The following is a 16108-nucleotide window of genomic DNA, read 5'->3' as shown; positions in this document are numbered from 1 at the left end:
GCTCTCCTTCTTTGTTTGTGAGATTCCCCCAAAACTGCCATGCTCTCTTCATGCAATTCCCAACACACACACACACACACACACACACACACACACACCCCTCATTGTTACCAACTTGATTATCTTGTTTAGTTTCTTATGAGTAGTCCGTATCACTCGGCTTTCCTGTAAGAAGATAGTAAACACACGTCGAGCTTCTACAATTTCCATACAGTTTATAATTTCTTTTTGTTTAATTATCTTAACAACCCCCCCAAAGTAGACATCAGTATCCCATAATCATATGAAACCCAAATATTCTCTTTTCTTTCAGCTGGTAAGCTGCAGGAAAAGTACTTGCATTCACCTATGGTAACTCAGATTCATAACTCAGCCCTTTTTTAACATTCTATCACCCAAAATCAATCCAATGTCACAAAAGAATTATCAAACATGATAAAATTACTGAAAGCGTATGCCAGAAAAATAGAGATCTTATATTACCTCATAGAGATAGGTACCATTAGACATTCCCCTTTTCCACAATTGCTTCCTGGCTTTAATGCCAGTGACGGCACCTGGAGTTGTGCACTGTAACAGCCTAATACAGTTTAGCTCTACCTTGACTCTGACTTCCAATTTTATTTTATTATTATTTTTTTTTGAGATGGAGTCTCACTCTGTCGCCCAGGCTGGAGTGCAGTGGTGCGATCTCTGCTCACTGCAAGCTCTGCCTCCCAGGTTCACACCATTCTCCTGCCTCAGCCTCCTGAGTAGCTGGGACTACAGGTGCCCGCCGCCAGCACGCCCGGCTAATTTTTTGTATTTTTAGTAGAAACAGGGTTTCACCGTGTTAGCCAGAATGGTCTCGATCTCCTGACCTCATGATCCGCCTGCCTCGGCCTCCCAAAGTGCTGGGATTACAGGAGTGAGCCACCATGCCCGGTCCCAATTTTTCATCTTCTGGCCCAGCAAAGTACTCAGTCAAACAAAACATTCTCCTGGAGCTCTGGTTTCCTTGAGAAAGAAATCGGGGAGCCATCTTTTTCCGCTGAAGTTTTTTCTTGATGGTCACCATCCATTCTGCGTAGTATTTATTTCTTCCAAACACTCTCAGGGTTCCTCTTAGGAGGGATTCTGTTGAGTGATTGCCCTCATTGCCTTACAAGTAGGTGGAGCAGAAAGCTTCTGTTTTGTCCAGATTGTCTCCACTTAACATTGAGACAACTCAAACGTTAGGAAAATATAATTAATGTTCGAATCAATAATCATTTCTAGGACTCAGACAATAGTGAATTCTTGGTCTTGCAAAGATGAAGATTAGATATTGGAATTCACTATGCTCTTCAAAGTTATGTTAGTCTGTAATAGGCCTGAAGAACCCTCAGTTGGCATTTCCCTAGATACTGCAACCCATGTGCATTTCTGTCCACCTACACAGGAAAGAAAAGCAGGCACAGAAAAACAAAAAATCCAGTAGTATTGACAGCACATGATTCAGGATCTAATGTTGTGATGCAGAGGATAGCTTCTACAGAAGCCTGAGAGGAAACCTCAGGAACCAGAGAATTGAGTAAAGGCTTCATAGTGGCGGTAGGTCTTAAAGAAAGAAAGAGGGAGAATGTATGTCATGTAAAGAAAGCGTCTTATATAAAAAAATCTAGGTGCATCTTATTAAAAAAACTATGCTTTCCATACATTTTTATTTACTACTGAGGCTGGCATGTTTATGTAAATCATCTCATCCAACTTGGATTTTTAAATCCCTTAGGGGAAAGAGACTATCTCTATCAAAATTGCTTAGAATCATTTGCTTTCAGATACATGTTTAATTTCATTATTCTTGATGTCCTGATGATATCCCAAAATCACCTCACCATTTTTGATTTTCCAATTCCTTTTCATGTTCTTCAACTTACCATACCTAAGTCCCTCTTGATTTCTCCTTTTGAGATGTGTATGAGCCATACATATCAATTGATCTCTTCTCATGCAATTGTGAAGTAGTAGCTCTTCCTATGAAGGATGAAACAACCTCAGGAAGAATGAGATCAACAAAGAAAGAATCAAACTAGTGAATCTGTCATCAATAATTGCAACCTATATAATCAGTAATGTATAGCTTGATATATAAAAAATTAGAATATTTCAGTAACTGAGTCTCATATTTTCCCAAAATAAATCTGGCTTAAGCCTAGGATTATCTATTATATGTCCTCTCCTCTCATCTCCTCTCCTCTCCTCTCCTCTCTTCCTACCCTCTCTTCCTACGGCTCTGTAAAACAGAAAGAGAACTGATTTTGTGGCCAGACACACATAGATCTGAGTGTTACTATCTGGCTAACCATGAGTAGATGGCTTCACCTCCTAGAGCCTCAGTTCCCTGAAACTGCAAAAAGAGATCGATGACACCAACCACTCAGAATTGCTGTGCAGGTTAAATGACATGGTATATGCAAAATGCAAACTAGCAGAGGGAATATGTACCTAGTATACAGTAGCTGCCCTGCAAACATTATTTATCATATGACCATTAATAGTAATTGTAGTAGCATTGGCAGTGATAGTCATAGTAGTTTTAACATTAGTAGAAATAAACTTTTTTTCCAAGGCATATGTCATTTTAACTAGACTTGTTACAATTTCCACTAAAATGTATACATAAAAGAGATCATGGTGGTCCTGTAATACCCTCTCTTACTCAAAGCAGAAGTATCCTGTGAAATATGATACTACCTATTAAATGGACATATAATCTGAGTTTCCATGCTGGAAGGGAGCCAAAGCTTTCTATTCCCAGGAGCACAAGCTCTAGCGGCATAGACCTTTCTTGCCAGAAATCCTTCCTTGGACTGAGCAACGTTCTCCCTCCCTGAAGCTCTCATCCATTAGTCTCAGTTTTGCACCTCCTGGGTCAAGCAAAATGAATCTAATCGCTCTTGTTCATGACAGCTGTTTAGATATTTGAACAAAGGGTATTCTCTTCTGCAAACTGTCCATCCTCAAATTGTCTCATCATGTGGCTCACATTCCAGGACCTTAAATGTCTTGAATGTCAATATGACACCAGACTAAAAACTCTTGCATAGACCATGACAGGGCACAGAGAGCATAGAGCCACCTATGATCTGCATTGTGTGTTTATCAATGCAGCTACATAAGTGTCCAATTTATTAGTGTTGAAAGTTATTAAGTATATGAATCAATAAAGTATCTAGATCCATGATGTATATTTGTGTTTATACATATAAGTTCTATATGTATATGTGTTTATGTAGATATTTCTTTATCTCTCTTTCCTCTGCAAAAAAAGATCCTTGTCAATAGTTTCTTTTTTTTTTTTTTTTCAGATGGAGTTTCTCTCTATCACCCAGGCTGGAGTGCAGTGGGGCGATCTCGGCTCACTGCAATCTCCCCCTCCCGGGTTCGAATGATTCTTCCACCTCAGCCTCCCAAGTAGCTGGGATTACAGGCACCCGCCTTCATGCCTGGCTAATTTTTGTATTTTTGTAGAGATGGGGGTTTCACCATCATGGCCAGGCTGGTCTTGAATTCTTGACCTCAGGTGATCCACCTGTCTCGGCCTCCCAAACTGCTGGTATTACAGGCGAGAGCCACCATTCCAGGCCAATAGTTTCTATCCAACATGTGTATTATGAGAATTAAATAAGTCTACATGTAAACTGCTTAGAATGATGCCTGTCCCATGTAGGCACTAAAAAAATGTTAGTAATTATTCTTATTTTATTCTTACGTGCACTAACAGTCTATTTGCTAAGGGATGTGATAATGTATTAGGGTTCTCTAGAGCGACAGGACTAACAGGGTCATGTATATATGAAAGGGAGTTTATTAAGGAGTATTGACTCACATGACCACAAGACGAAGTCCCACAAAAGGCTGTCTGCAAACTGAGGAGCCAGGAAGCAAGTCCGAGTCCCAAAACCTCAAAAGTAGGGAGGAAGCTGATAGTGCAGCCTTTAGTTTGTGGACAAAGACCAAGAGGCCTGGGCAAATCACTGGTGTTAAGTCTAAGAGTCGAAAAGCTAAAGAGCTTGGAGTCTGATGTTCAAGGGCAAGAAGCATCCAGCATGGGGGAAAGATGCAGGCCAGAAGACTTAGCCAGTTTAGGCTTTCCGCATTCTTCTGCCTGCTTTTATTCTGACTGAACTGGCAGCTGATTAGATTGTGCCCACCCAGATTGAGGGTGTGTCTGCCTTTCGCAGTCCACTGACTGAAATGCTCATCTTCTTTGGCAACACCCTCACAGACACACCCAGGATCAATATTTTGTATCTTTCAATTCAATCAACTTGATACTCAATATTAACTATCACAGATAGGTTCTGCGGATTTAATGACGTATAAAATATGTCTTCCACCCTTAAAGAAATAAGAGTCTTTGAGAAAAAAAATTGAAGATGGGTCAAGTACGCTCTCAGAATTGGACACAGAGTGCACAGGACACAAAGCAAGGATATTAATTCCCTACTGGTGATGAGGGGAGGGAGAAACAAGGAGTGCTAGGAAAATATGTCTGGAGGATAGGACACGTGAGCATGGAGTTTTTTTCTTTTTTAGCTGTTGCCTATCTGTATTTATATTTCCATGTATGACTAAATACATACATATGAAGTTATATTAATAAATCCCTTACTACAAGTTACTATATGAATAATGTACAAAAGAAGTAAAATTAGATTTTTAAAAATTTTTATTTTTGTTATTATACTTTAATTTCTGGGGTACATGTGTAGAACGTGAAGGTTTGTTACATAGGTATACATGTGCCATGGTGGTTTGCGGCACCCATCAACCTGTCATCCACATTAGGCATTTCACCTAAGAGCATGGCATTTTTGAAAAATAAACTGGAAATAGCCAGAACATGAAGGAGGAAGCTTGTTTTAAGCAGGGAGAAGAGTGTATGCGAAGATGGTGATGCTCCAGCATGTGGACATTTGGAGACAGGCAGTTTGATAGATTTTCATACAATTGGCTTCAGGAAATAGATAAATTATAAGACATTAAACATCTATTTTATGGGATGTCATCATTTCATCAGATTGGATGCTTGTCAGTTTACATTTGGGAAATGCCAGAGCACACTGAAATGAGAAAGCTCCGTCTGGACACCTAAACTTCATAATGTCCAAGATGTGTGAACGTGGCCATACAGCTTCTCAGCTAGCATAGGAATTTCTCCACTTGCAAAATTGGCGTAATGATACGGACCGTCACATGTGGGGAGGCACCTCCCTTCTAGTAACTGATCAGCATGCTGCTAATCCTACTGCTACTGATGTTTTCTATTTATGACATGATATTTAAAGCAGATATTGGCCAAATACAATATTCAAGTGTTCTAGAAACCACATTGTTAATAAAATAAAAATTAAAGGTGTTTATCATGAAAAATCATTACTGGGTGCTGGGCATGAGGATGAGGAATAGGGTTAGGAGTTAAGGGATGGAGAGAACTGACTGCTATTTTCAGCTGCCTTTCTGCTTTGAAACCACATCTCCTTTTAAGTGATGGTCTGGCTAAATTTCTCTATTCTACCAGAATCTTCTGTAAATATGCAAACTTTTAGCTTAAAAAATAGTCCCACTTTATTTTATACAACTGCTACATCCAAAACAGTTTTATCTGATGATTGATTATTTTGTAGCACATCTTCCAATGCTTGCTTCTGTGACTCATCTGACTTAAAGAAATTAGACTGTCTGGGTGCATTTTCCCCCTTTCATTGATGTAAGCAAAGCTAAAGGAGCCGAGCCATTCAGACTGTAAATACACATGGTAAATTTTGCTTCTTTTGCTAAACACTTCTAGTCAATCAAGAATTGCTTATACTAAAGACTGAACGATGGCTGTGTATCCCAGAGTAGAGAACTAGTAATGCAATTTGGGCCACTTAATGGTTTCTTCTTTTACTCTATTTTTCCTTTACATTCTAAAATAATATCTTTTTTGAGGAGCTGGCATGACATATGGGATTTTTCCTTCTTCTGTGCCTCTGTCTTCCTTACCTCTTCCAGCATTCTTCCTTTCAACATGCCCTTTGGCAGTAAAGGCTAGCAGAAATTTATTGAATACCTGCTGTATGCCGTTTGCTTGAGACACATTAATGAAGTGTCTATAATGATTGGCCTCTAGATGTCTCTTGCAGAGATGGGGTGAGACGACAGCATAGGGAAGAATACACTAAGGCAAGATAAAATTACAGACATGATTCTCTGGGAAGGGACAAGGGCAGGAGATATTTTTCTGAAGTGTGTGATCCCTTAGCTCAACTTTGAGAGATGAAAGATAACAAGGGGTAGCAGGGAGAACACAGGGAGGAGGAGAAAATAATTCACTTAGTATATTTACTATCTTCTGGGCACTGTGAATTATCATCTTCCTAACCCACCACAATTATCTGAAGCAGGTACCGACACTGTGGCCATTCTACAGATGTGGAAACTGGAAGCTCACAGAGGGAAATGAGTTGCTCACACCAAGTAAGGGATATAAGCAGGACTTAAACTTGTGAAGCTCAATTTCTAAGCCCATGGTCTCTGCCATGGAATTCTGCTCCCTTCTCTGATAGGACCAGAAAGGAAAAGTTGGAGAAGAGCGATGGTGTAGACATTTTAGGTAGAAAAGAGAGCAGGTGATAATCCTGGGATGTGAAAACAGCAATCAATCACTGACAAATGGTCCTGAGTGGCAACATGAGAGGACGGAGCTGACCTCTGCACTGAGCTCTGGGTAACCTGAGTGACCCTGTGTGTCTGCTGGTCATTATCACTGCCCTGCGTCCTGCTTCACCTGTGTCTCAGGACGAGACTCCAACGGACACAGAATCAATATAAATGTAATCGTTGGACATAGTTTTGAAAAACTGTCCCTGCAGTGGTCATAATCAGTAATCACAGGCTTTTAGAGGGAAATCGGCACATAGAAGTGTTTTGGGCCAACTCCTCACTTTGGACAAGAATAAATGGCTCAGAGAAAAATAAAGAGAAGCCCAAAGTCCAAGTCCAGAACCCAAGTTTCCTGACTCAAACATGAGTGCTTTCTCTTTTAAGTCACTAAATATCAGGTGACACTGCCTCCCTGACCCTGGGAAATATCTGTGAGTGCAGGGAAGCAGAGCACCCAAATGCCCCAAATGGTTTGATAAAGCTGCAGGTTTGGAAAGCTTACGCCCCTTACCCTCCCATACTCACACATCTGATCAACCTCCAGATTTCTCTGAGTCAGTAACACGCACCTATATCTGCCAGATTGCTTGGGCAGTTACATGAGAATTATCCTTGACATCCTTCTCTCTCTTAGCCACCACAACAGAAAGGCCTGATTTCATTTCAAACCACACCCAGGACTTGTCCCCTTCTTTGCTGTCACTGCTTCTGCCCAGCTGTGGATTCTCTCTCCTGGTTAAGTGTAACAGTCTCGAGGAATCCGTTTCAGCTGCCATCCAACCTCAGCCATAGTGCTCTTGGTCAACCAATACGATCTGATCATTCCTGCTTAAAACAACAACAATAACAAGACAACAGCAGTAACAACAACAAACTCTCATTCAAAACTGCCCATTGCATTTGGGATACAATTGGGGTTCTTTTTGTGTTCTATGAACTTGGATTGTCTGTCTTTGAATACTTTCCCAAAACTTATTGAACACTAGCTCTACAGATTCCTTTTTAGGTTCTCAAGCTCTCCAAAGCCAATCTTGCCTCAAAGCCCTAAAACAGCCCTATTCCTTGTATGTGAAATGTTCTATCACTTCACTTATCCTAATGCCTCTGCATACTTCTCTTTACCATCTCCACTACATAAATTAGAATCCCAGTTTTTTTCCCTTTAAAACTCTGAGCAGTAAAATGACATGTATTTATTAGCAAACTGTTTGACTTTAAATATGATGTTGAATTCTCTGAGCTTTCCCATTCTCACCTATAAAATAGGCATAATAGTGTTCTGTAGAATAGTTGTAAGGATTTCAATGAAAGCCCTTAATAGGCATTCAATGAATATCTATTAAAAATATTATTCTTTAACTCTATCCATAACCCAGAACAATATTCTGTACAACGGGGAAGCAATCATGGATTAAGATCCAGAGCTAAAATGACTGTCAACCAGAACACAATGGCTTTTCTGGAATACCGTTTCCAAGAAGAAAGCTCTTGAGCCGCCTGTGTATAAAAATACATTGGGTTTGACTTACCTCATGTTGTAGAGAAACTGTCACAGTTCTTAGCTATGAAAGAGGTGAGTGAATAAGGAGAGGGAAACATATACAACAACTAAATAAAGCACTGAAATACCAATAGCCTACGCTGGGCAAATGGACTATCATAAGCTGGGGACATTGAAGAAGGAAAAATTTTAAAAATGGCTTCTCCATTGAGTAGGAATGATTTCTGCCTTCCTCTTCCCAGTACTGACAGTTAATGGACATGAAAATTGGAACACAGACCTGGAGCTTTCTTAACTCCTGTTGTCCAAATTGTAGACTATTTGCAAAGCAAGCCAGTATGAATCTTGAATACATTTGCAGTGGTTCTCCTGGAGAGCCAACACATGTAAATGCACCTATTCGCAAGTTTATAAAAGATGTAAATGTCCACACATAAGAACATTGAAATAGCCTTCTGTGAAGTGTTTTAATAAGCCAATCTCTTAGTCCATACAGCAAACAAACTGGAATCAGAGATCAGAAGCAGAATTGTCATTAGGCAAAGCTGAATACTTCATTTTTAGGAAATTCATATAGTCTAGAAAAGTTGCCCATATACCATCATTTTGTAAATTGGATTGTATTTTTTAAAGCACTAAAGGAACGAGTTATTTTAACTAGCTTCCAAGTGAAATCTTTGGTAAACTGAAGAATTATTTTTGTATTGTGAATAATTGGCATCACTAAGTTCACTTTGTAAACAGGAACACTTGCATCATGTTTAGATTCAAGCAGAGGATCCATCTGCTTCTGGTTTTGGGAGTCATTCATTCACTTAGCATTATTAATGCATTTATTCTTCATGTATTCAATCTATAAATATTTACTGAATGCCCACCAAATGCCTGGTACTGTGTTAGATGCTTGAGATCCAGGAAGGTATGAGAGAGATCTTATGCTTTGCTCTCTTGAGGCTTGTATTCTACTCGGGTGAGGCAACCAAAAAATAAGTAAATAAAAATATACAATACAATTTGAAGTGTATGTGTTATGAACAAGAATAACACAGTTTACAGGGATAGGCTGAAGATGATCGGAAGGGGATTGGAGTGCCGAGTGGGTGTTTCTGTTCATGAGACACCCTGGGACATCCCCTTTAAACAGGCAAAATGAAGAAGCAAGCCATAGGAATGAACAGGGAAAGGGTATTCCAGACAATAGGAAGAGCAAGTGCAAAGGTCTCCAACGTGGAAACTTGTCTGAAAAGCAAGAAAGCTTGAGTGATCAAGGGGCAAAATTTACTTAAATTTTCTGATTTGTTATAAAGGATATTACTAGGGATACAGATGAAGAGATGCATAAGGTGAGGTATGGGAAACAGGGTACAGAGCTTCTATGTCCCTTCCAGGTGTCCCATGCTTCAGGAACCTCCACAAGTTCACCTATCTGGAAGCTCCCCAAATTCTGTCCTCTTGGACCTTTTATTGAGACTTCATTGGATACGCATGATTGACAACCATATAGAGATGTGAATTGACCAAAAGGATATGATCTAAACCCAGTAAGGCCTGTCCAGATTCTTCTTGGCTTTTCTATGCAGTATTCCTTTCTCCAGAGTATGGGTCAGGACTCCCTCTGGTATGAGGGTGTTATGACCCATAGTCAGATTAGAGTCCAGCCTTGGGCAGATGAAAGGAGACAGGGGAAGGTTAGAGGGAGAGACTCTTGTTTTCTGAGGCCTGATTCTTAGGCCTAAAAAGCCCCAACATTATAACAAGGGCTAAGCCAGTTATGAGCCATAAACTGTAGCTAAACACCTCTGTATACTATATAGGTTTTATATATTCTATAGGTCACCATATATAAAATTATATATATAATATATTATCATATATATTATATTACATATTATAAATAATTATATATAGTTATAAATAATTATATATAATATAATTATATATAGAATTATATATAGTATAATTATATAACATATAAAATTATTGTGTATAAAATATGTAATATATAATTATTTTATATATTATATAAAAATATGTAATATATAATTATTTTATATATTATATAACAATATGTGATATATAATTATTTTATATATTATATAAAAATATGTGATATATAATTATTTTATATATTGTATAAGAATATATAATATCTAATTATTTTATATATTGTATAAGAATATATAATATCTAATTATTTTATATATTGCATAAGAATATATAATATCTAATTATTTCATATATTGTATAAGAATCTGTAATATCTAATTATTTTATATATTGTATAACAATGTGTAATATCTAATTATTTTATATATTGTATAAGAATATGTAATATCTATTTTATATATTGTATAAGAATATGTAATATCTAATTATTTTATATATTGTATAAGAATATGTAATATCTAATTATTTTATGTATTGTATAAGAATATGTAATATCTAATTATTTTATATACTATATAATATGTAATATCTAATTATTTTATATACTGTATAAGAATATATAATATCTAGTTATTTTATATATTGTATAATATATAATATATAGTTATTTTATATATTGTATAAGAATATATAATATATAGTTATTTTATATATTGTATAAGAATATATAATATGTAGTTATTTTATATATTGTATAAGAATATATAATATGTAGTTATTTTATATATTGTATCAGAATATATAATAGGTAGTTATTTATATATTGTATCAGACTATATAATAGGTAGTTATTTTATATATTGTATATGAATATATAACAGTTATTTTATATATTGTATAACACTATATAATATGTAGTTATTTTATATATTGTATGACACTATATAACATGTAGTTATTATATGTTGCATAACACTATATAACATGTAGTTATTTTATATATTGCGTAAAACTATATAATGTGTAGTTATTTTATATATTGCGTAAAACTATATAATGTGTAGTTATTTTATATATTGCGTAAAACTATATAATGTGTAGTTATTTTATATATTGCGTAAAACTATATAATGTGTAGTTATTTTATATATTGCGTAAAACTATATAATGTGTAGTTATTTTATATATTGCGTAAAACTATATAATGGGTAGTTATTTTATATATTGCATAACACTATATAATGTGTAGTTATTTTATATATTGCGTAACACTATATAATGTGTAGTTATTTTATATATTGCATAACACCATATAATGTGTAGTTATTTTATATATTGCGTGAAACTATATAATGTGCAGTTATTTTATATATTGCGTGAAACTATATAATGTGCAGTTATTTTATATATTGCGTAAAACTATATAATGTGTAGTTATTTTATATATTGGGTAAAACTGTATATTGTGTAGTTATTTTATATATTGTGTAAAACTATATAATGTGTACTTATTTTATATATTGCATAAAACTATGTAATGTGTAGTTATTTTACATATTGCATAAAACTATATAATGTGTAGTTATTTTATATATTGCGTAACACTATATAATATGTAGTTATTTTATATATTGCATAACACTATACAATATGTAGTTATTTTATATATTGCGTAACACTATATAATATGTAGTTATTTTATATATTGTACAAGACTATATAATATGTAGTTATTTTATATATTGTACATGACTATATAATATGTAGTCATTTTATATATTGTACATGACTATATAATATGTAGTTATTTTATATATTGTACATGACTATATAATATGTAGTTATTTTATATATTGTACATGACTATATAATATGTAATTATTTTATATATTGTACATAACTATATAATATATTGGTATTTTATATATTGTACATAACTATATAATATGTATGTATTTTATATATTATATATAACTATATAATATGTAGTTATTTTGTATATTATATAACTATATGATATAGAATCATTTTATATTTATATATAACTATATGATATAGAATCATTTTATATTTATATATAATATATAATCACTTCTATATCGTATATAATATATAATCACTTCTATATCATATATAATACATAATCACTTCTATATCATATATAATACATAATCACTTCTATATCACATATGACATAGAATCACTTCTATATCATATATGACATAGAATCACTTCTATATCATATATGACATAGAATCACTTCTATATCATATATGACATAGAATCACTTCTATATCATATATGACATAGAATCACTTCTATATCATATATGACATAGAATCACTTCTATATCATATATGACATAGAATCACTTCTATATCATATATGACATAGAATCACTTCTATATCATATATGACATAGAATCACTTCTATATCATATATGACATAGAATCACTTCTATATCATATATGACATAGAATCACTTCTATATCATATATGACATAGAATCACTTCTATATCATATATGACATAGAATCACTTCTATATCATATATGACATAGAATCACTTCTATATCATATATGACATAGAATCACTTCTATATCATATATGACATAGAATCACTTCTATATCATATATGACAGAATCACTTCTATATCATATATGATATTGAATCACTTCTATATCATATATGATATAGAATCACTTCTATATCATATATGATATAGAATCACTTCTATATCATATATGATATAGAATCATTTCTATATCATATATGATATAGAATCATTTTATATCATATATGATATAGAATCATTTCTATACCATATATGATATAGAATCATTTCTATACCATATATGATATAGAATCATTTCTATACTATATGATACAGAATCATTTCTATACTACATATAATATAGAATTATTTCTATATTATATATAAATATATAAAATATAGAATTATTTCTATATTATATAAATATATAAAATATACAATTATTTCTATATTATATATAAATATATAAAATATATAATTATTTCTATATTATATATAAATATATAAAATATATAATTATTTCTATATTATATAAATATATTAAATATATAATTATTTCTACATTATATATAAATATATAAAAGATATAACTATTTATATATATAAGTATATAAAATATACAATTATTGATATATTGTATAAATATATTAATATATAATTATTTATATATTATATACAACTATATAATATATAATTATTACATAGTTATATATTATATATGTAACATAATGTATTATATATAATATATTATATTATATATTATATATTGCATTATATATTAAATATTATATTATATATAATATATCATATTATATATTATATATGTTATATATTATATCATAATATATATATTATATATTATATATCATATTAAATATTATATATATTATTTATTATATATCATATTATATGTTATATATTATATATTATATATCATGTATCATATATAATATATGATATATAATATATCATATATTACATATCATACATGATATATAATATATTATATATTACATATTATATATAATATATTATATATTACATATTATATATAATATATTATATATTACATATTATATCATATATGATATATTATCTTATATTTTATATATTTTATATATTTATATATTTTATATTATATATAATTTAATATATCATATATAAACATATAAAATATAATTTAATATATCACATATAAACATATAATACATAGTTTTGTGTATCATATATAAACATAGAGTTTTATGTATCATATATAAACATATAACACATAGTTTTATGTATCATATATAAACATATAATATATAGTTTTATGTATCATATAAACATATAATACATAGTTTTATATATCATATATAAACATATAATATATAATACATATAATATATACATATGTAATACATATATAATATAATATTTTATACATATAACATATAATACATATAATATATAATGCATAGTTTTATATATCATATATAAACATATAATACATAGTTTTATATCATATATAAACATAATACGTAGTTTTATATATCATATATAAACATATAATACGTAGTTTTATATATCATATATAAACATATAATGCGTAGTTTTATATATCATATATAAACATATAATACGTAGTTTTATGTATCATATATAAACATATAATACGTAGTTTTATATATCATATATAAACATATAATGCGTAGTTTTATATATCATATATAAACATATAATACGTAGTTTTATATATCATATATAAACATATAATACGTAGTTTTATATATCATATATAAACATATAATACGTAGTTTTATATATCATATATAAACATATAATACGTAGTTTTATATATCATATATAAACATATAATACGTAGTTTTATATATCATATATAAACATATAATACGTAGTTTTATACATCACATATAAACATATAATATACAGTTTTATACATCACATATAAATATATAATATACAGTTTTCTATATCATATATAAACATATAATATACAGTTTTCTATATCATATATAAACATATAATGTACAGTTTTCTATATCATATATAAACATATAATACACAGTTTTCTATATCATATATACATATAATACAGTTTTCTATATCATATATAAACATATAATACAGTTTTCTATATCATATATAAACATATAATACACAGTTTTCTATATCATATATAAACATATAATACACAGTTTTATATATAATATATAAACATATAATACACAGTTTTATATATCATATATAAACATAATACACAGTTTTATATATCATATATAAACATATAATACACAGTTTTATATATCATATATAAACATATAAGATACAGTTTTATATATCATATATAAACATAATATAGTTTTATATATCATATATAAATATAATATATAGTTTTATGTATCATATATAAACATATAATACATAGTTTTATGTATCATATATAAACATATAATATATAGTTTTATGTATCATATATAAACATAATATATAGTTTTATGTATCATATATAAACATATAATATATAGTTTTATATATCATATATAAACATACAATATATAGTTTTATATATCATATATAAACATATAATATATAGTTTTATATATCATACATAAACATATAATATATAGTTTTATATATCATATATACACATATAATATATAGTTTTGTATATCATATATACACATATAATATATAGTTTTATATATCATATATACACATATAACATATTTATATATCATATATACATATAGAAGATATAGTTTTATATATCATATATACATATATAAGATATAGTTTTATATATCATATATACATATATAAGATATAGTTTTATATATCATATATACATATATAAGATATAGTTTTATATATCATATATACATATATAAGATATAGTTTTATATATCATATATACATATATAAGATATAGTTTTATATATCATATATACATATATAAGATATAGTTTTATATATCATATATACATATATAATATATAGTTTTATATATCATATATACATATATAATATATAGTTTTATATATTATACATACTATATAATTTTATATAGTATGTATAATATATAATATATAATTATGATATATAATATATAAATATATAATACATAATTATTTTATATATAAATATATAATACATAATTATTTATATATAATATATAATAATTATTTATATATAATATATAATATATAATTATTTTATATATTATATATAAATAGATAATATATTATTATTTTATGTATTATATATAAATATGTAATACATAATTATTTTATATATTATATATGAATATGTAATATATAATTATTTTATATATTATATAGTATACTCTCTATATATATATTCTCTGTACCTATGTATGTGGAGAGATGTATATAGAGAGAGAAAGAGTATACTATATAATATATAAAATAATTATATATACTATATAATATATAATATGATATATTATACTAGAGAGAGTATATATATAC

Source organism: Pan troglodytes, chromosome 18 (assembly GCF_028858775.2).
Source record: "Pan troglodytes isolate AG18354 chromosome 18, NHGRI_mPanTro3-v2.0_pri, whole genome shotgun sequence".
Taxonomy (NCBI): Eukaryota; Metazoa; Chordata; class Mammalia; order Primates; family Hominidae; genus Pan; species Pan troglodytes.
The sequence above is the reverse complement of the archived record's forward strand: the minus strand, read 5'-3'. Positions refer to the sequence as shown.